We start from the raw sequence: 17563 nt of genomic DNA on the forward strand, positions 1-17563 counted from the left end.
ATTGGAAGGGAGAAATGCCACTTATTTCCCAGGAGCTAGGTGTCTTGTGGAGCAGGCTTATTGAATCACCCAGCTAGATTGGAAGGGAGAAATGCCACTTATTTCCCAGGAGCTAGGTGTCTTGTGGAGCAGGCTTATAGACCATACTAAGCTTTGGTTTGTTGAGCCAAGATTTATTGAACATGTTGCAATTGGCTGGGTTTACGCACTATAATAAACCAGTGTTCCCAACCGTGGCAACTTCCAGATGTGTGGACCTCAGCTTCCAGAATTTCTTAGCCAGAATGGCTGTGTTCACAGAAAATATTAAGCTAAAATATTAACCAACCACATTATAGCTTAGCCTTCTGTGAGAACCAGGCCATAGTCTTGGAAAAATACCTATCCCAGGTTTAGAGGGAAGGGAATGGTTACTCTTGACCTAGTTCTTTCAGTCCTATGACACAATCACTGCTTTTTCCTTACAACCTGATCTGCCTCTGGTTGTCAGATCACAACTAGAGAGTATTTTAAAACCTTGGTAAGATAGGAAAGAAGAATGGTTTAGATCATCAGATCTGCTTCTTCCCTGTCATTGCTTTCCCTATAACCATGGAAAGAAGGGGAGAGAAATCTGAAGTGTCCCTTCTGACTTCAGAGTAGCCTTTCTCAACCTTTTGACCCTGGAGGAACCCTTGAAATATTTTTCAGGCCTTGGAGAACCCCGGCACATTCAGGCTCAAATATAGGCCAGAAGTTACAAAATTATTGTATTTGTTTTATGGGCAGGCCTGCATAGATGCATTAACCATGTTCTTAAGCTGAAAATAAAGAATGAAGCTTACTTCTTTAATGTGAAGTTGCCCAAATTTGAAATAATTTTTTAAATAAATTGTAATTTCCCAGGGAACATGAAACCCTGGCTGAGAAACCTGCTTTAGAGCATCATGTGATATGACCGGGCAACCAGTTCTGCCCCTGAGACAGACATCTCATCTTTAAACCACCTTTAAACAAGCCACTGACCAAAAATTAGACACTGTTCTGCCCCCACTATGGCTTTAGGATTCATTGCACACTGGACATGCAGAAAAAACTGAACTGCACATGGATCCTTACTGTTCATATTTAAAGACTGGAAGCATCAAAATCAGCTTTTGTAGCCAACTCATCTGATTTATGACTATTGATTTTACATTTTAAAGGGAAGAAAGGAACTACCACATGCCAGAAAAAGAACTGCAGTATTGGCTCAGCAACCCCTTTTAACAATCCACTTCCTTTGCCCAATCCTTGGCCAAGTGTGATAGACATCAACCAAGGAATTCCTTATTGGGAACCATTTCTCAGTGAGAAAAGGACAACATTTTTGCTGTCTTCCTTTCTCTTGTGTTTTAATAGCTGCACAGCCAACAGAAATTCAAGTGATCTGACTCGGATTATCAATACACACCAAAACCAAGTGTGAGCAATGTCTGTACTTTCACAACATGTAAGCCATCATGTGGTTTGGACAGTATGGAGTATACGTGTGGCTTGCAAATCATGGTATATAGCTTAGTATTTTGCCCCTGCTCATCTAGTTATGGTTTATTTAATAAGCCTTGTTTACCAAGCCCAAGCTTAGTGCAATGTGTGAACCCAGCCTTAGACAAAAACAAGTCCCACAGAATTCAATGGGATTTTCAAATGAACATTCACAGCACTGCACTGTATTAAGGGCCCAATCTCATCAGACAAATGCTTAGCAGGATTCTGCATAGTTGGTCTGGGAACCTTTTTTTCAATGCTGGAATTGAGGTGATGAAAGCAAAAGGAAATAAAAAAGGGCCTTTTGAGAACTTGCAATGTGCCTTTCCCTGACTGCGGACCAGTGTTTCTCAACCTTGATAGCTTGAAGATGGGTGGACTTCAACTCCCAGAATTCCCAAGCAAGCTGGCTAGGGAATTCTGGGAGTTGAAGTCCACCCATCTTCAAGCCACCAAGGTTGAGAAACGCTGCTGTAGACCAATCTCCATACACTTGGGATTAAGAAAGAAAACTACGTTTGTTTGTTTATCCTGCCTTTATTATTTTTATAAATAACTCAAGGCGGTGAACATACCTAATACTCCTTCCTCCTCCTATTTCACATACTGCTTGAATTTAGGTAAAGCAGGGCAGAAATGGCTTTCTTCATCTATCCATCCTAAAATAGCAGCGATTCTCAACAGATCTGAGCTCTATCCAGTTTGTTCCCATATAGTAAACTTCCCTGATTAAAACATCATCCTAAACTTTGGGTAGGTGCTTAATTTAGCGTCTCTGGGCTGGGGAGCCCTTAGGGTTGAACCACTGGGGAAACGGCCAGGACCTGTTGCCTGGAGTGCCCCCAGATTCAGTACAACTTGGCTTCCCAACAAAAACAACAATTATCAGAGGCCTGCCTCCCTCCCACCCTTCCTTCCTTCCTTCCTGTTCTTCCTTTCACTCCCTAGTGGGCATCTGAAGAAATGAAGACGTCAGGAGTGCCTGCAGCTTTGCAAGGTCCTTAAACTCCTTCAGCAGAAAAGTTAGAGAGAGGAGTCAAGCTGTGTGCTTATAACACAATAAACTTGGTTAGCTGGGGGGGTGTCAATGTATTTAGGAATCCAGTCTGTATGGTTAGTTTATACAGATAGCCCCATTTTGTGGCTTTGTGGATGTGTGAAGTAAATACTGTTGTTTATTCAAACCATAGCTAAACAAGCTATTGTATAGCACAATGTGTGAGCCAGCTAAAATATGTTGGGAAAGTGTTGGGAGGCCCAAAGAGGTACAGGTAGACCTTGGTTAGTGACTGCCTTGTTTAGTGGCCATTTGCAGTTATGACGGTGATGAAAAAGTAACTTTACGACCAATCCTCGCATTTACAACATTCGTAGGTCTGTAAAGCAAATGAAAGCTGAAGTAAGATCATAAGCCCAGCTGTGGTTCCTCTTAGCAACTGCTTTGCTTAACAACCAAGTTGCTGGTCCCAGTTGTAGTCGCTAAACAAGGACTACCTGTATAGAAATTAGAAGAACGCTTTAAGGACACACACACACCAGAGCACGTTGGTCAGCTCTCAACTGCAAGTGCCCCTAACTTCCTTGGTGTTCACATCACATCATGCCAAGCCTAATAACCACATTATGACCTAAAGTGTGAATTCAGCTAGTTGTGGCTCATTCAGCTGGCCACGTTAAACTGGTTCATCCATAGTACTAAGCCAGTTTGCTTAACCATGGTTTGCTGGATAAGCCACAATTAGGTGAGTTTGCACAACGTTAATCCAAACCAAAGAGACCCCAGTACTGTAAGGTTTTGTGAGCTGAGTAAACCAAGCTGTCTGGCTGTGGATTTGGGCACTTTTTTCCAGACCAACATGGCTTAGTTTCTGATACATCTAAAGTAAGTTGCCGGAGAAATGGTTTAGGCCATGCTTAGAAATGCGCTTAGGGTTGCTCCTGAAGAAATTCATGTAGTGTGTAAGACCGGCAAGCCTAAACTACTCATGGGCTTGATTCACCCATCAGAAGTATGGCTTGTTTCCCTTAGCCCAATAGGTGACTGAGTCAATGCTCTTTGTAAAGCACAGTTTGTGGCTTAGCGTTCGGTATGAACTGAGCCACTGTGCCTGGCTTAACACATTGTTCCAAACCACAGTTTGCTCAGCCATGGCTCATAATTATGGTTTCTGGCTGAATAGGCCACAGGTATGGATTTGCGAAATACAGTCAATCATGCATACCCCATTCTGGCTTAGAGTCTTATGCAAGTCCAACTCCGGCTAAGCAGACTCTGGTTTAGAAGAGGCCAGGCTTTCAAACTTTGCTGTACGGCAATTCCCTACAAGGATAGGTGAAGCTGGGTGACCCACCCCACCCCGGAATATCTTGAACGATCTCACTGGGGTCAGGACGGGGCAAGAAATAAAGACGCCGCATTTGCAACCATTACACGGTAATCTGCGGCTCCCAGGCGCTCGCTGTGTGGTGTCACGGCTCCCCATTCCGCCAGGCTTGCACGGGCACACTTAAAAGGCAAACCTTGAGCAAATTCGGGCCACGTTCCCACTTTGCCAGCGGAGGCCTGATCAGGCTTAAGAAAAGAAAGGAACCCCCCACCCCCAACCCAGAGACTCCGTTCTCAGTTGCTCGCCACCCCGTGAAGGCCCCCAACCCCAGGCTGAAACCTCCCGGCTCAGGGAAACGGGCAGATCCCGGGGAGAGAGAGCATGCTGGAATCCAGCAGGGCTTCCTTCAAGGTAAAACAGGATCGCCTTTGGAGCCCCCTCCCCCCCCCCCGTCTTCCCACTGAGGTTTCACTCGGGCTTAAAGGAACCACGGTTGATAGAATTAACCCCACGCCCGGTGGGGAGGTCCCCAAAGCCAGGCTGCTTCGGCAGCGGAGCAGCTCAACCAGCTCGCCTCCGCGGCTGAGCAGCCAGGGGCGGCTCGGTTCTGGTGGGCTCCCTGCGACGCCCACCTCGGCCCGCCCGGGTTCGCGCTGCCAGCCCGGCGGCAGCGGAGGAGCAGCCGCCGCGGGAGAGGAGCGCCGGCGCTACTGGAGCGCCGAAGACCCCAGCAGGAGGGGCTGAGCCGGGGCGGGGCTGAGCCGGGCCGGGCCGGCCGAGAGGGGTGGGAGTGACTCACTGCCCGGCCGCTCTCCGGCGCTGGACTGTGCGAACGGCCGAGCGAGTCTCCTCGAGCACCGGCTGCGCCGCGCTCTCCCCGGGCAGCGCGCGCCCAGGAGCCCTTCCGGAGCGCCCCGCCGCCACCCGCTCCCCCCGCGCCACCTGCCTTCCTGCCTGCCCCGCCGAGTCCGGCCGCCCTCCGAGGACTTGGAAGGCGGAGTCGCTGCGGCGGGGCTGCCTGCGCCAGCGCTCTCGGCGGGTCGGCGCCGCCGCCGATGGAGCCCGGACTCTGAGCCGAGCCGGCCGAGGAGCAGCGCGCGTGGCTCGCCCATTGTTTCCCAGCGGCGGACTTGGGTTTGTCGCGGCCGGACCTGCTGGGGCTACCTGGGCCGCCGGCCGAGGAGGGGGGCGACTTCCTGCCCCCCGAAGCGCTCGCCTGCGCCGGGAGGTCCCCCCTCCCCCATCAGCGCGGTAAGTTGGCTACTGCTCCGTCGCCCGTGGCGGGAGAGAAAGTTGCGCCCAAACTTTCTCCTTTCCAACCGGGGGTTCCCAGAGGCGCGGCCATTGCCTCTCGGCCCTCGGCAGCGACCGGGGAGCCATCGCAGGCTCCCGAAGCCCGTTTTGTGGTAGCTTTCCCCGGGAAAAATGTTGGGGGGGGGGCGCGGCGAGTGCCGTTGGCAAACTTCCCGCTGGTATCCAGCTGAGCCGGGTTCTCCATCGCCCCCGGCGTTTGGCGCCTGGCAGTGCAACGACTTGGAGGGGGGCTCGGAAACCGGCCCGCTTCCCCGCCGCTGTTCCCGGAGCGGGGGCGGGTAGGCGGCGGGAGGCCCGCGACGGGGCGCTTACCGACCGGGGATGTGCGGGGGCAGAAGGAAAGCGCTTCGGTCTTTGCAAAGGTGGGTCGGGGGGTGTCCGCCTGGTGAAGCCGGTGGGCGTGGGTGTTGGCCGAAGCCGCAATTCCGTTCGGTTTGATGCAGTCGCTCGGGTACACACGCAGGCACGCACGCGAGCAAGCAGGCACCGAGGCGCGCGCGCACACGCAAACGGGCCAGGGTTCTCCAGGACCGAGGTCGGTGGCGTTCCGGAACCGCCGCCGGGCTCTCGAAGCTCTGTAGCGGCTTGATGTCTCTTCTCCTTGGCTGCAAGCTAGTGTAGTAACTGAAATTAAGAGCGGGTGGGTGCTCTGAGATACTCTTTACCGATCCTTAACTTGTGTCCGGGGGCATAAAATCTATCCGGGACCCGAGTGGCGACTTCTGATTTTAAACAGAACTGTTCGTAGTCAAGCATGGGGACCTTAATGCCTTGACGATTTTACTTCAAGCTTTTTCTCCAAAGTAGAAATAGCTGCCTTCCTTGACTGGCATCCCTTGCTGCTTCTCCTCTGCCTCTGAAATTTGGATTGTAAGCTCCTCAGGACACAGAACTGGGTCTTGATTTGTTATGGAATTTTGTACTGTGCCAAACACATGGATGGCACTGCATAAATCTGGCTTCCTTCGATCTGGTGCTCTCCAACTGGGCTGGATTACAGTGCCTAGAATTCCCATCTGGCATGGATTCTGTAGCCCAGCATAACTGGAGAGCTCTTAATTGAGGAAAGGCTGGTATTGTACAAGTAGCAGTGGGTTATGGCTCATTGATGAGGCCGGTTAGTTTAGATGTCTGCTCCTGGGCAAAGTGTCTTTTTCATAAGACTGTCGGGCAGGAATGAGTTGAGGCTACAGGTCAGCAGCTGGGCAGCCCAGGGACACCCATCCTCCCAGTTCCTTCTGCCTGCTGGGTTGCCAAGTAGAAGCAAAGGAAGGGGATGGAGGGATTGAAGGCTGTATTGCCAGGCTCCACCATGCCAAATTGCCCCTGTCTGTGTACTGTCACTGTTGACCCAAGAAATGAGCTTTGGGGAGTACTGGCCACCTGTTATAGTTTAAAATCTGCTTGATGAGGTGGGGAGCTTTGGGAGGGGGCTGTCGACAAGACAGCGATGCTGCTCATGTGTAAGCTGGCTTGAAAGTGCCTTCCTATGCTGATTTCTTGCAGAGTGGTTGAATATCCAATCTGTTCCTTCCTTCGCTGTTGTCTGGTCTGCGGAAAGGACTATCAAGCTCACTGCTGTTACCATCTTTGGCTGCGTGGGCGGGTAGGCAGGGGACAGTCCTTGTGCCAAGGGCCCTGTGGCATCGGTGTGAGTGGATCATGACATCATCGCCCATGGACTAGAGCCTATGGCTCAGCTGGCGTTGAACGCTATCCCTTGTGAGCGCCTGCATAGGTTTGCTGGAAGGGAGGGGGGATAAACAGTGGGCCCCCGGAGCAATGACTTTTCAGAGAGGTGGTTAGACCTGTGACATGTCTACTCATTGCTCAGAGGTATGCAAGATAAGGGAAAGGTCACCTGGTGCTTGCATGGGAGTGTGCCTCCACTCTGAGATTAGGTACAGCTACATGTTGTGCAAATATAGGTGCAAAAGCGTATTTTGTTGGTTCGCCAAGGGCATTGGACTATATTCATAGAATTAGATGTTCTGCTATGGAACAGGAGCTCTGTAGGAGCACCGGCAGGTGTCTTTATGTTGTCCTGTGTTCCAGATCATAGCCGCCTTTTCATGATCAGTTGCCTTCTCAGGAGGCAATGTCTTAACATTCCCATTTATAAGCACACAAGTATTTATAAAACCCTTGCGCTAATGGGCAGACCATGCTGTTTAGAATCAACTCAAAAGCCAACTGCGTCTCACCTTGATAATTTGGGCCGGCTAGCTTCTGTCTGTCTCTCCTATTCCCCCAACTCCGGTTCACTTTGGTGTGCGCAGTAGCTAATATCCAACAGTATCCGAGCCCATAAAATATATTTTTAAGAATTTGATGCCTTTTAAATACTGCATTCAAAAGAAGAGCTCCTCTACCAGCACTGATTGAAATGTACTGTAAATATTTTTCAATGAATAAATAGAAACCATAGTAGCGTACTTAGGGATAGGGAATTTTCCATCTGGGATATTTTGAAAGACTTTGTTCTGTGCAAACTTCAACATGATGTCCCTTTAGATTATGGCTGCATGGTGGTTGTCCTAATGTGGACAGAATGCATACATAGTACGTTGGGTAAGTGCTGTGTATGGTGTTAAGCCACAATAAGGTTTGCTTGGTTTTGTCTTAGCACATTACATGAACCCAGCCAACTTGGTTCCTAAACCATGATTTATGGGCTAGTACATCTAAACCCCACCCGTTATGGTTTATTCAACCACAGTTTAGCAAATAATGGTTTGTTATCAAGTGTAAAGTGGGTCAGTAAACAGAGAGAAGGGTAGGATGGTCTTTATAAGTAAACAGAATGGTTCAGGATAACTTGAGATGCAAGTCTTTGAGGGACAAAGCCTACCGTATAAATTAAAATAAAAGTCGGCGATTCTTCTCATCCATAAAGATCTGAAATCAGACCCTGTGGGCCAGAGCTAGAGAGTGCTGATTTCAAATCATCTCCTTAAATGCTGATTCTATAAGCGAGCTGCTGAGTATTCTCCAGAGCTTAAGTTGGTTACATCCTAAAACGAAAATGGGGTTTTCCCCCACCCTCTTACCCTGCAGTCTTGAATTTGGGGAATTAAGACAGATTAAGGATTGTTGGTTTGTTAGATAGTGAGGTGGAGTTATAGGTGCAGATCCCATTCTCAGTTATTGTCTTGTTGGGCAATAAAAGGCTCATAGGAAACTTTTATGGCAGATGCCATCTTCTACTGGATTACTTTCTTTTGGTTGCTGGTTTATTGTGGCTGAAGATGGATTTAAGTCGCTGAACTGAATAGCCCTTTTCTTGTTTTAAAAATTCAAGTATCAGACTACTTTTGAAGTAAGAAGGAAAAATGACATGCTGAAGAAAGGAATCTAAATGTTAGATAAGTTTGCTTTCAGGTACACAGGGCAAAGTTTGAGCTGTCATCTTCTAAGGTACTTAAGTGATAATTTGGCATGCTGTTTAGCAGGAAAAGTAAGCTTGGGTACATTGTTTTTTCCAGCTGAGGTTTCTGAGCTGTTGTAACATCCTGCATGAGCTGGAAATCTGCTATACGGTGCTTTTTTGTGTGGCCAGATGAAACCCTCTAGAGAATTCAAAGGTCCCCTTGTTTTATCAGTGTGCAATAGTCCAATAAAAAGTATGGAAATGCCTTTTAATTTGCTTGGAATCAGAGCAACTTTTCTTTTTTTACTAATATCTTGTAGATCGCTTTTGCTTTCCCAACAGCAATAGATTGGTGGTGCTATTGTCTTTACAGCTGGAATCTGATGGCCATTTTCCACCAATGCCCCCGTGGTCTTGGTTTTAGGATTCCAACTGCATAGATGTTACCTTGCGTGTTATTGATTAAAGTTTTTCTCCACTTAAAAAGCAAACAAACACAAGGATTTCTGTGTCTTCCATGGGAAAGTAGTTCTCCTAACACAAGACTTTCTGTCCTACAACAACTGAAGACCGTTTTGCTAGATCAAGACAAACCATCTCTTTCTCCCAGGATTCTCTGCTGAGAAGCTAGGCCAATTCCATCTCTCCTGTTCTTTCATCAGGATTAACTTTAAAACTGATGTTTGAGCTGTTGGGGGTTTTTGTGATGTATTTTTAACTGATTGGCTTTTATATGTTGATTTATTTTAATTAAAATATTTGCATTCTGTCTTTTACTATTGGGCACTCACTCTTGCATAATAGAGCATAAAATCTACAAATAAATTGGAGGAAAGGGCAGAACCAATGCCCTATGGGGAGATGTGTTAGGAAACCTTCTGTTTTTAAATTCAGAGACCAAGCAAACTCTTCCATGCCTGTGAAGCCCTTCCTTCTTTTCTTGAGGATGCCTCCATATGAGGCATTTGTACTGCTCCAAACTCATATTGACTCCTGGGTGATCACATGACATTATCTCTGTTTAGGAGCTGAGCTGATTTCTTTCCAGTTGAGCTGAAATCTCGGGGAGTCTGGCAGCTCCCAGAGGCCCCCCCTGTGTCCTCATGGGTGGGAATAGCTCCAGGACTCTCACCCTGTTCCTTCCCCATGCTGGACACAAACTATCCACCAGGCACTGTTCTTTTAGGTTGTGAGTAGGGGGATGATGCCATGATGGATGCCTCCTCTTTTAGCAACTGTAGTGCTTTTTACAAAGCACCAAACCAGCAACCGGGATGGGAGTGGCACTAATCAGGTGCCATATTTACACATTCCCATTTGTTAGTTGGGGAGAATGTTGCTTGGTCCCTGGGGATGCTTGGTGTTTTGATAGTCGTTGCAATGAAAGCCACCTTAGATTGTCTAAGAGTCAGGGAGTGAAAAATGGTGGAGTCAAGCTTATTTATTCCAGAGCTATTAGTATGTGTGAAGAGGATCCAAGAAATGAAGTGACTTTAAAATACAGGAACCAGTATCTAAACACCATGAAATCAGGGTGGCCAGCAGATGGATTGTTTTGCTCCCCAGGTGGTTCGAAGTAAGTCCCTGGCACAGAGGACATAATTCTCATTCCACGTTTTAGGTCTGTTTTTCTCCTCTTGCAAGTGGCTGATTTGCACTCCCATCTTGGCTGCTTGATGACTTGCATCAAGATAGTTAACTCCTATGCTAATGAGCCATCCCAGAAAGAATGCCAGTGCTTTTATTATGTTAACTTTGAGCTTTTGGTAGAAATGAAGGATTTGAAAGACTTTGCCCTACCTGGAATCAAGTTTATTCCAGAATTGTGTTTTCCAACTGGTCCTGGGATTTTTTCAGCAGAAGAATTTCTTACTGCCTGCTCCCTGATGCTTTTAATTGGTGGGGCTTGAGCCTATGGCCTTCTATTTATAAAGCAAATGAGCGTCCAATGAATTCTCCCCACCATTTTGAGAACTATAGGCTGTACTACTGTATGCATTCACTTGGGAGAAGGACCTATGGTAAAATTTTGAAATGTTCTCCTGAGTACCTAGGATCAGACTGCAGTATTTCATTTCTTAGTTCCTTGTCCAATTATCAAAATATCACTTGACCAGAACCCTGATGATTAATATATAGCCTGTAAGTAAGTCCCATGGAATTCAAAAGACAAAGTGTATTTCCATCTTGGAATGTTGGCAATAAATCCAATGTTAATAAGTGGCTAAGTTTTCTTAAAGTTTCTGCTCCATAGAGGCAGTTCTTAGAAGCTTTATCAAGCATATAAGATCTGTACAAATTGATTTCCTGTTTCTTCAAAACTCTTCTTTTTCATTTTCACCTTTTTAAACTCTGAAATCATTTCAGTTTTGCTTGACTAAATCAACAATTTCCTTGACGGTTTTCTAGAGATCTTTGGTTCACCTTAAGTATCTCAACAGGTAGGAGTTCAGACACTGGGGACAATGTGAGGGTTGTGAGTAAAACCCAGCCTGGTATAGTTAAGAAAAAAGGAAGGTCATAGTGCTTCTCCTGACTGCTGCTGCCTTCCAGATATAGTCGTCTCTTCTCATCCTAGGCTTGCAGTATTGGGGAAGACTTCTCTAGAGCCTCAGACTTAGTTAACATTTAGATGCGTTATGCAAAGAAAACAAGGGGAAAACTCAGGTCCTCATTTACAACAAATTAATTAAGGTTGAAGAATTACTTTAGACCAAGAATAATGGGTCTAAATGGTCCTCAAGATGCTGCCAAACCGTGAGTTCCAGCATTTGTCATTGTTGACCAGGTTTGCAGGAAAAAGCTAGGTGTAAGTTCTTGGGGATGGAAAATGCTGAGAAAAACCCAGCACCACAAACATTTCGGGGGGGGGGACTATCTTCCTCTTTTCCCCCAACCTTTAGGTGAGGGGAAGCACCATTTTCCCTCATTTTTTCCTTTCCTAAATCTTCATATCTCCTGTAGAGATTTTTCCAGATCTTGCTAACTGAAGAGGGTTGAGTGAATTGAACTGTACTGACCAGGGAGTTAGGTTATCATTTCCTGTTTTCAGGTGTCGCTGTTGATCAGAGAGGAGGACTTATAGGTACAGTACCCTTCCCTAAATAAATACAATAAATTCTATTTTGTTTGCAGTCATAGCAGAAGCCGCCCAGGATGGGGGGAGAAAAAGGGTTGGAGATGCATATTCCAACTTGAGCAGATGGATTCCTGCAGACCTTGTTGTTTCTCCCAGGCTCTCTCGGTGTAAATAATCACGCGCGGAGGAGCTTGCCAAGGCTCAGCTCTGTTGGGGCCTGTCACATATTTCTTTGGCAGAAAGCCATTCTTCTCCAGCACACACAAGCTCTTTCCTTCCGTAATCTCAGGGGTGGTTGGCAGACCCCTCCATTGTCATCTTCAGAGAGGATTAAAAAGCATCAAGACCGTCTCCGACTGGAATAGAAAAGAAGCTGCAGCTTGGGAACTAGACATTGGCTAGAGTGAAAAGAGAAGGGGAGAGTCCCTTATAGCAAGTGGTCTTTGAACAAAATAAAGAGTGCAGGCACGTAGGGCCGGGATGAAGAGGACTTTCCAGTTTTGGGAAGAGTCCAGATCTTTGTTGCTTAGTTTTAATACTCAGACACATCTTCCTTTGGAAATAAAGAAGTATAATCCAAAGCTAGATTGGAACCTATATTTTTCAACCAGGTAGATGTTTCGGGCAATATTTGCAGCAACAGATTAGAGGCAAAGAGGTCTCTGCTGTAGAACACAATCGACGACATGGTGGTTCTCCTGACCAGTCTCTCATGAAGAAGCCTTGGTGCTTGTTGAAAGGCTTTGTGTCTGAGAAAAACACCACAATCCTGTTCACGTGGTATAACCCTAGTCTGAGTAAATGGAAGTTACCTAGATATACAGGTAGTCCTCTCTTAACAACCATTCGTTTAGGGATGGTTTGGACTTACAACGGTGCTGAAAAAAAGATTTACAACCGGTACTCACACTTAATGACTGCCACAGCGTCCCCACAGTCACTTGATCACGATTTGGACACTTGGCAACCAGTTCGCATTTATGACCATCACAGCATCCCGTGGTCATGTGATCGCCATTTTCAACCTTCCCAGCCAGCTTCTGGCAAGCAAAATCAATGGAGAACCATGTGTTTCATTTAACGATCACATGGTTCACTTAACACCTGTGGTGATTTGCTTGACAACGGCTGCAAAAAAGGTCGTAAAATTGGATTGGATTCACTTAATGACTGCTTTGCTTAGCAACTGAAATTCTGGTCCCAATCGTGGTCGTTAAGCGAGGACTACCTGTACACATTGTGGTTGGGTATAATGTGGGCCACCAGCATAACTTTTGAGGCCTTTAGGGTGGGAGCTCCTAGGTCAGTAATAGGTTTCTATGGCTTTTTCTTAGCATGATCCTAGCCTTTGTTTGTTCTGCATGGTGCAGAACTGTTTGGTCTGGTTCACAGGGTTTGGTCTGATTAGTATTATTCGTCTGAAAAGGGCACAATCAGTTGAGTTCACCCATCATATCAAGTCATCAGCCACGGCTGACCAATCGCTATGGCCAAAGTCACATAACCCGCTAAGACAAATCACATTTCCATCTTAGCATGATGTATGGATGCAGTCTTTGTACAGTTAAGGAATGGCTTAAAGCCAGATTTGGCTGGGTGAGGGCATTTGGACAGGTGTACTAGATTACAACTCCAACTTCTCTGGAAGTCGCCAGATGTGCAAAAATGATGGATCATTTCTGTTTCAGAAGGTGTTCGCTTGTCTTCTTTCTCTTTTTGAGAATTTCTTCTGGGCAGTTCCACCAGGGCTTTGAACCTGTATTAGACCCATGTGCACATCCTGCAAGAAGAGGAGGCTTTGGGCTGCACTTCCATACCTGAATATTGACTTTCCTTCTCAAGCCGTTTTGATAACTGATCAGTGCAGTTTTTTTCCCCTGTTCCCAATGCAATTAAAGGGGCTGTTTTTAAGAAAATTGTTTCTGCTCAGATGTGCCGAAGAAGTGATGGGTTTTTTTCCTCCTAATTCTTCTCATGCAATATTCATAACGCTCTCTCGCTGCCTCTAAAGGTGAAGTCTCCAAGATGGGCTTGGCTTTTGGTGATTTCATGGCCACTTCCATGCATTTTTGGCAACAGGATAGAACAACTTGCCACTCCTGCTTTCTGGGATCTTTTATAACATGCCCATCTATGCTTCAATTCCAGTTTTTCCCAGCAGCCTCCCATCCAAATACCAACTAGGCCCAATCCTGCTTAGCTTCCAAGCTATAAAAAGACCAGCTGAGTGCTGCTATGTGCTGAAACACACTTCATTAATTGGGGGCAAGGTTACAGGTGAACTCTCACTAAGATGTGAGGTCTGGTGGAGGTTGAACTAGGAAATTGGCCATAAGCATTTACAGACTGCATGCATTCAGCAGTTAAATTCCTTCTCACATTCTATTTTCTGGTACATAGTATACTTTTTCAGTGACCAGGCTACAAAATGGTTTCCAGCTGGTAAGGTTTGAGTCTCTGCTCTTTCCACTTGTACTTTTCAAGCTGGTAATTAAACATAACCTTACCTGCCACCCTGCAGGTGTTTTGGACTCTAAATTCCATAATTCCGGGCAAGCTTCCTGGTTGGCCAGCTGGCTGGGAAATATGAGAGATATTTCAGGGCATCTGAAGGCCATAAAGTTGGGGAAGGCTGGTGTTGTGGATAAGATAAGGTGGGCTCCCACACATGGTTCAGATCTTACCTTGGTTGCAGACTTGCTGTCTTGATTCAAATGCAATCAACTAAGCCAGAAGGTGGCTTGTTTGGCTTGGTTGTCTTTTCGCTATTGTGGTTTGTATAGTAAACCATGATTTATGGCTTTGGCATGTTCTGTGAATCCTGCCAGTTGAGGTTGAGTTAAATCATGATGACTCAAATCATGGCTTGGTGTAATGCCTGAACGTCCTAATTAGGAGGCCTTTGGCAACTTCTGCTCTTTCCTAGACTAAACTTCCCCTGTCCACAGCTTTCTGTCTGGAGATGAGAATACTGACCTGCTTATTACAGTTGAGATAATGAGTACGATGGAATATATGCTTTGAACACTGGAAACACAGTTAACGGTTTGTTGACAGACTTGGTAATTGTCTGCACTAAAGTAGGATTGGTAGATAAGGGATAACTCAGAGCTATTAAAATGGACTTGGCTTCTTCTCTTGAAAGAAGGATAGATGGCATTTCCCATGTTGGATCTATCCTGATGTTCAATAGGACAAGCATGGATGCTGAGATCCTTGTCCATAGCTCTTATAATATGGTGGATTTGGAGGCCAATTTGATGCTCTGAGAAGACAGCAAAGAGAGTGCCTTGTCTTCAAACCCTTTCCTGAAACCACGGAGGAAGAAACATTAGAACCAAAGGTTCTCCAGAATGTTTAGTTTTGCTGAACGAACGCAGGATAATTTTATTGATTTGTTGGTTATCCTCTGACTTCCTAAGCTCAGGGAGGCACATACAGTATTCTCCTTTAGTTTTACTTCCCCCAACAATAATCTGGTGAGGTAAACTGGCTTGAAAGTTATAACAGGCCTAAAGTCACCCACTTAACCTTCCTTATTAAACTGGGTCTTAAACTTGGATTTTCCTGATCCTAGTTTAACCCCCTGGGAACTATACATGCAAAACTAGTGTGGACCAATTAACAACAGTCTTATCTCAAAGGCTATTCAGCCTTACCAGTTCTTGACTCAGTCTTCATCTCTTCTCTAATTTAAACAGTAAGCCTTTCCCCCTATTTCTAGAGACCTTAATCCTGGTTGTGGTTAAAGAGAGATTAGTGTATAATTAGTAGGTGGAACTAGTGATCACATGATGCCACAGCTGTTACTAGCTATGATGGCCGTGAAGGATTAGCGACATGCATGGAAGGAGTGGTTCGGTAATTAAGAACATCCAGATTCAGAGGCAATATATCTGAGTAGAAATATAGAAATAGGAGCTACTGGGGTTTTCCCCTGGGCTTGATGCTTCCCAGGGGTATTTTTATGGGAAACGGATGACTTACTCCCATCAGCTGACACACTCACTATGACTCAAAAAATTAAATGCAGCCCTGGCTTCAAGAAGTTTGCCCAGTCCTAGCCTAGAAAAAGACTTGGCTGTACTCTTCACAGAGTTTCTCTTATGTGAAGGGAACATAAACTCTACACATGGGCAAAGTTTGTTTTCTTTTGGAAATATTCCATGGTTATGCTAGGTTGTAGGCATGTGACTAGGAGCAGGTGTTGGCAGTGGCTGTGAGGATCCAGTTGTAATTGCTGATGTGCCTCTCAACTCTGTTCCCTTTCATTTCCCCCCTAGAATATGCTTAGATGTACCTTTTGCACTGTTGTGATTGGCCAGGACTTATTTTAAGCTTTCTGGGAGCCAGTTTGGAACTCTTCTGTTAGTGAAATTTTAGGCAGCCAAGCCTGGAGAATGGGCTGATGACACAGAAGCAGGCAGGTGGCGACAGAAAGTTTCCACTGTAGCAGAATCGTTCTTCAATCTCCCCCTGCCCTGCTTTCCTCCCACTATGTGAAATATTGAGAGCTAATTCTGTAACCAGATAAAAGCAAGCCTCGAGGCAGTCTGAGTTCGGGAGATGCAGAAGGACTCGGCCAACTGGATATCATTTTTAAATCTTGGACTTTGCTCTGAGAAGGAGCTGCAATGGTCTTGTTCTAAAAGTTGCCCCTTGCAGCGGGGCCACTGATGCTGGGTGCCATTAACATGCTTTCTTGCCAAAAGAAAAGTCCTCTAGAAATGTCTGTTGATCTAAAGTGTCATTGGCCAAGTGTCCTTGACCAAGCAGTGTTGGCCAACTGTTGATCCAAAGTGTCATTGACCAAGCATCATTGACCAAGCAATGACCCTTGGTTGTATTTGATAGGCACAAGTTATGACGTTTCCAGATTCCACTCAAGGGTTCTGGTTCTTAATCCTGAAGGCGATAAATAGCTTGGGACCAGATACGTTGAGTTTCAGGAATTCAGCCAGCCATGCTTTTTACTAAGATGCCATTTCTCCATACAGTCCATGTTCTGTACCTGCCAGTGATGCTTAGGTTGAGCTGTTGTCTTTCTTCCCTGCTAGTGGAGCTGACACCATACATTTTGTTCCCTAAGAGCATACCATTTCACCAAAGACAAGGTTTCCTTGGCCAGCCATGTTAGTTTGGCTCCCGAGGCAGAAAACTCTGTCAGCATCTCTTCTGCCAGGCAGTAACTAGGCATCAATATTAAATTCAACAACTAACAATCTGCCCTTTCATGGCACCCAAAATCAGCAGCCTCCAACCCACAGAATTCTCGGCCAGCCTGACATAATAAGGAGAAGAAGGAATAAAGAGAAATTGTCCGTGTATCACAACAAGGCTTAGAATAACAGGAGGAGGACAGGGCACACACTTGCTAGATCTGAACAATTCATCTGAACCTGAGTAAGTGCGCAGGTAAACGTATATAAAAGACAGTGAGACAGAGGAGTTCCACACATCTTTGTTTATAGAACTTTCCGCATGAGTAGGCCCCCTGTTTTATCATGACTGCTCGTTTCTGTATGTGCTCAAATGGATGCCAGTAGAAACCCCAAGAGATGGCGACACACAGAGTATCAGTGATGGGACTAAGGGATCTTCAGCTGTGATTCTTGATCAGGGCTAGATACAAATTTAACTCAGTTGCAGATTAGGGGTAGGTGAAGTGTGTCCTTCCAGATGTTGTTGATGGATCATTGACATATTGGCAACATCTAATGGGAGTTAGAGCTCCATAACATATGGAGACCATCTCCTGCCCATTCCAGTCACAGATTTGAACACACAAAGTTCCAACTGGGGAGCAAAACTACCCAAAGTCCTAATCAAAGGCAGCTGGTTTTGTTTTTGCCTTTTTAAATTATTTTGTGGTTTTCATGTGCTGCTCTGGGAAAATTCTGTTATGAATATCAATTAATAGCCTGTTATTAATGTTCACCCCATTTTATGTATGAAACAAGAAAC

The 17563-nt window shown here is 45.9% G+C and overlaps 1 protein-coding gene across 2 annotated transcripts in view; it reads left to right on the plus strand.

Moving 5' to 3' along the window:
* The first annotated feature begins 4782 nt into the window (after window positions 1–4782).
* The window catches only part of FGFR1 (fibroblast growth factor receptor 1), a 90194-nt gene continuing 77413 nt past the window's right edge, over window positions 4783–17563 (plus strand). The window contains exon 1 of one of the 2 annotated variants that reach the window (XM_063311208.1): window positions 4783–5087. The gene's annotated coding sequence lies outside the window, so the exon portion shown is untranslated. The remainder of the gene's footprint in view (window positions 5088–17563) is intronic. The other variant, XM_063311207.1, reaches the window with a different exon arrangement.

The sequence above is a fragment of the Candoia aspera genome, chromosome 9, assembly GCF_035149785.1.
Source record: "Candoia aspera isolate rCanAsp1 chromosome 9, rCanAsp1.hap2, whole genome shotgun sequence".
Taxonomy (NCBI): Eukaryota; Metazoa; Chordata; class Lepidosauria; order Squamata; family Boidae; genus Candoia; species Candoia aspera.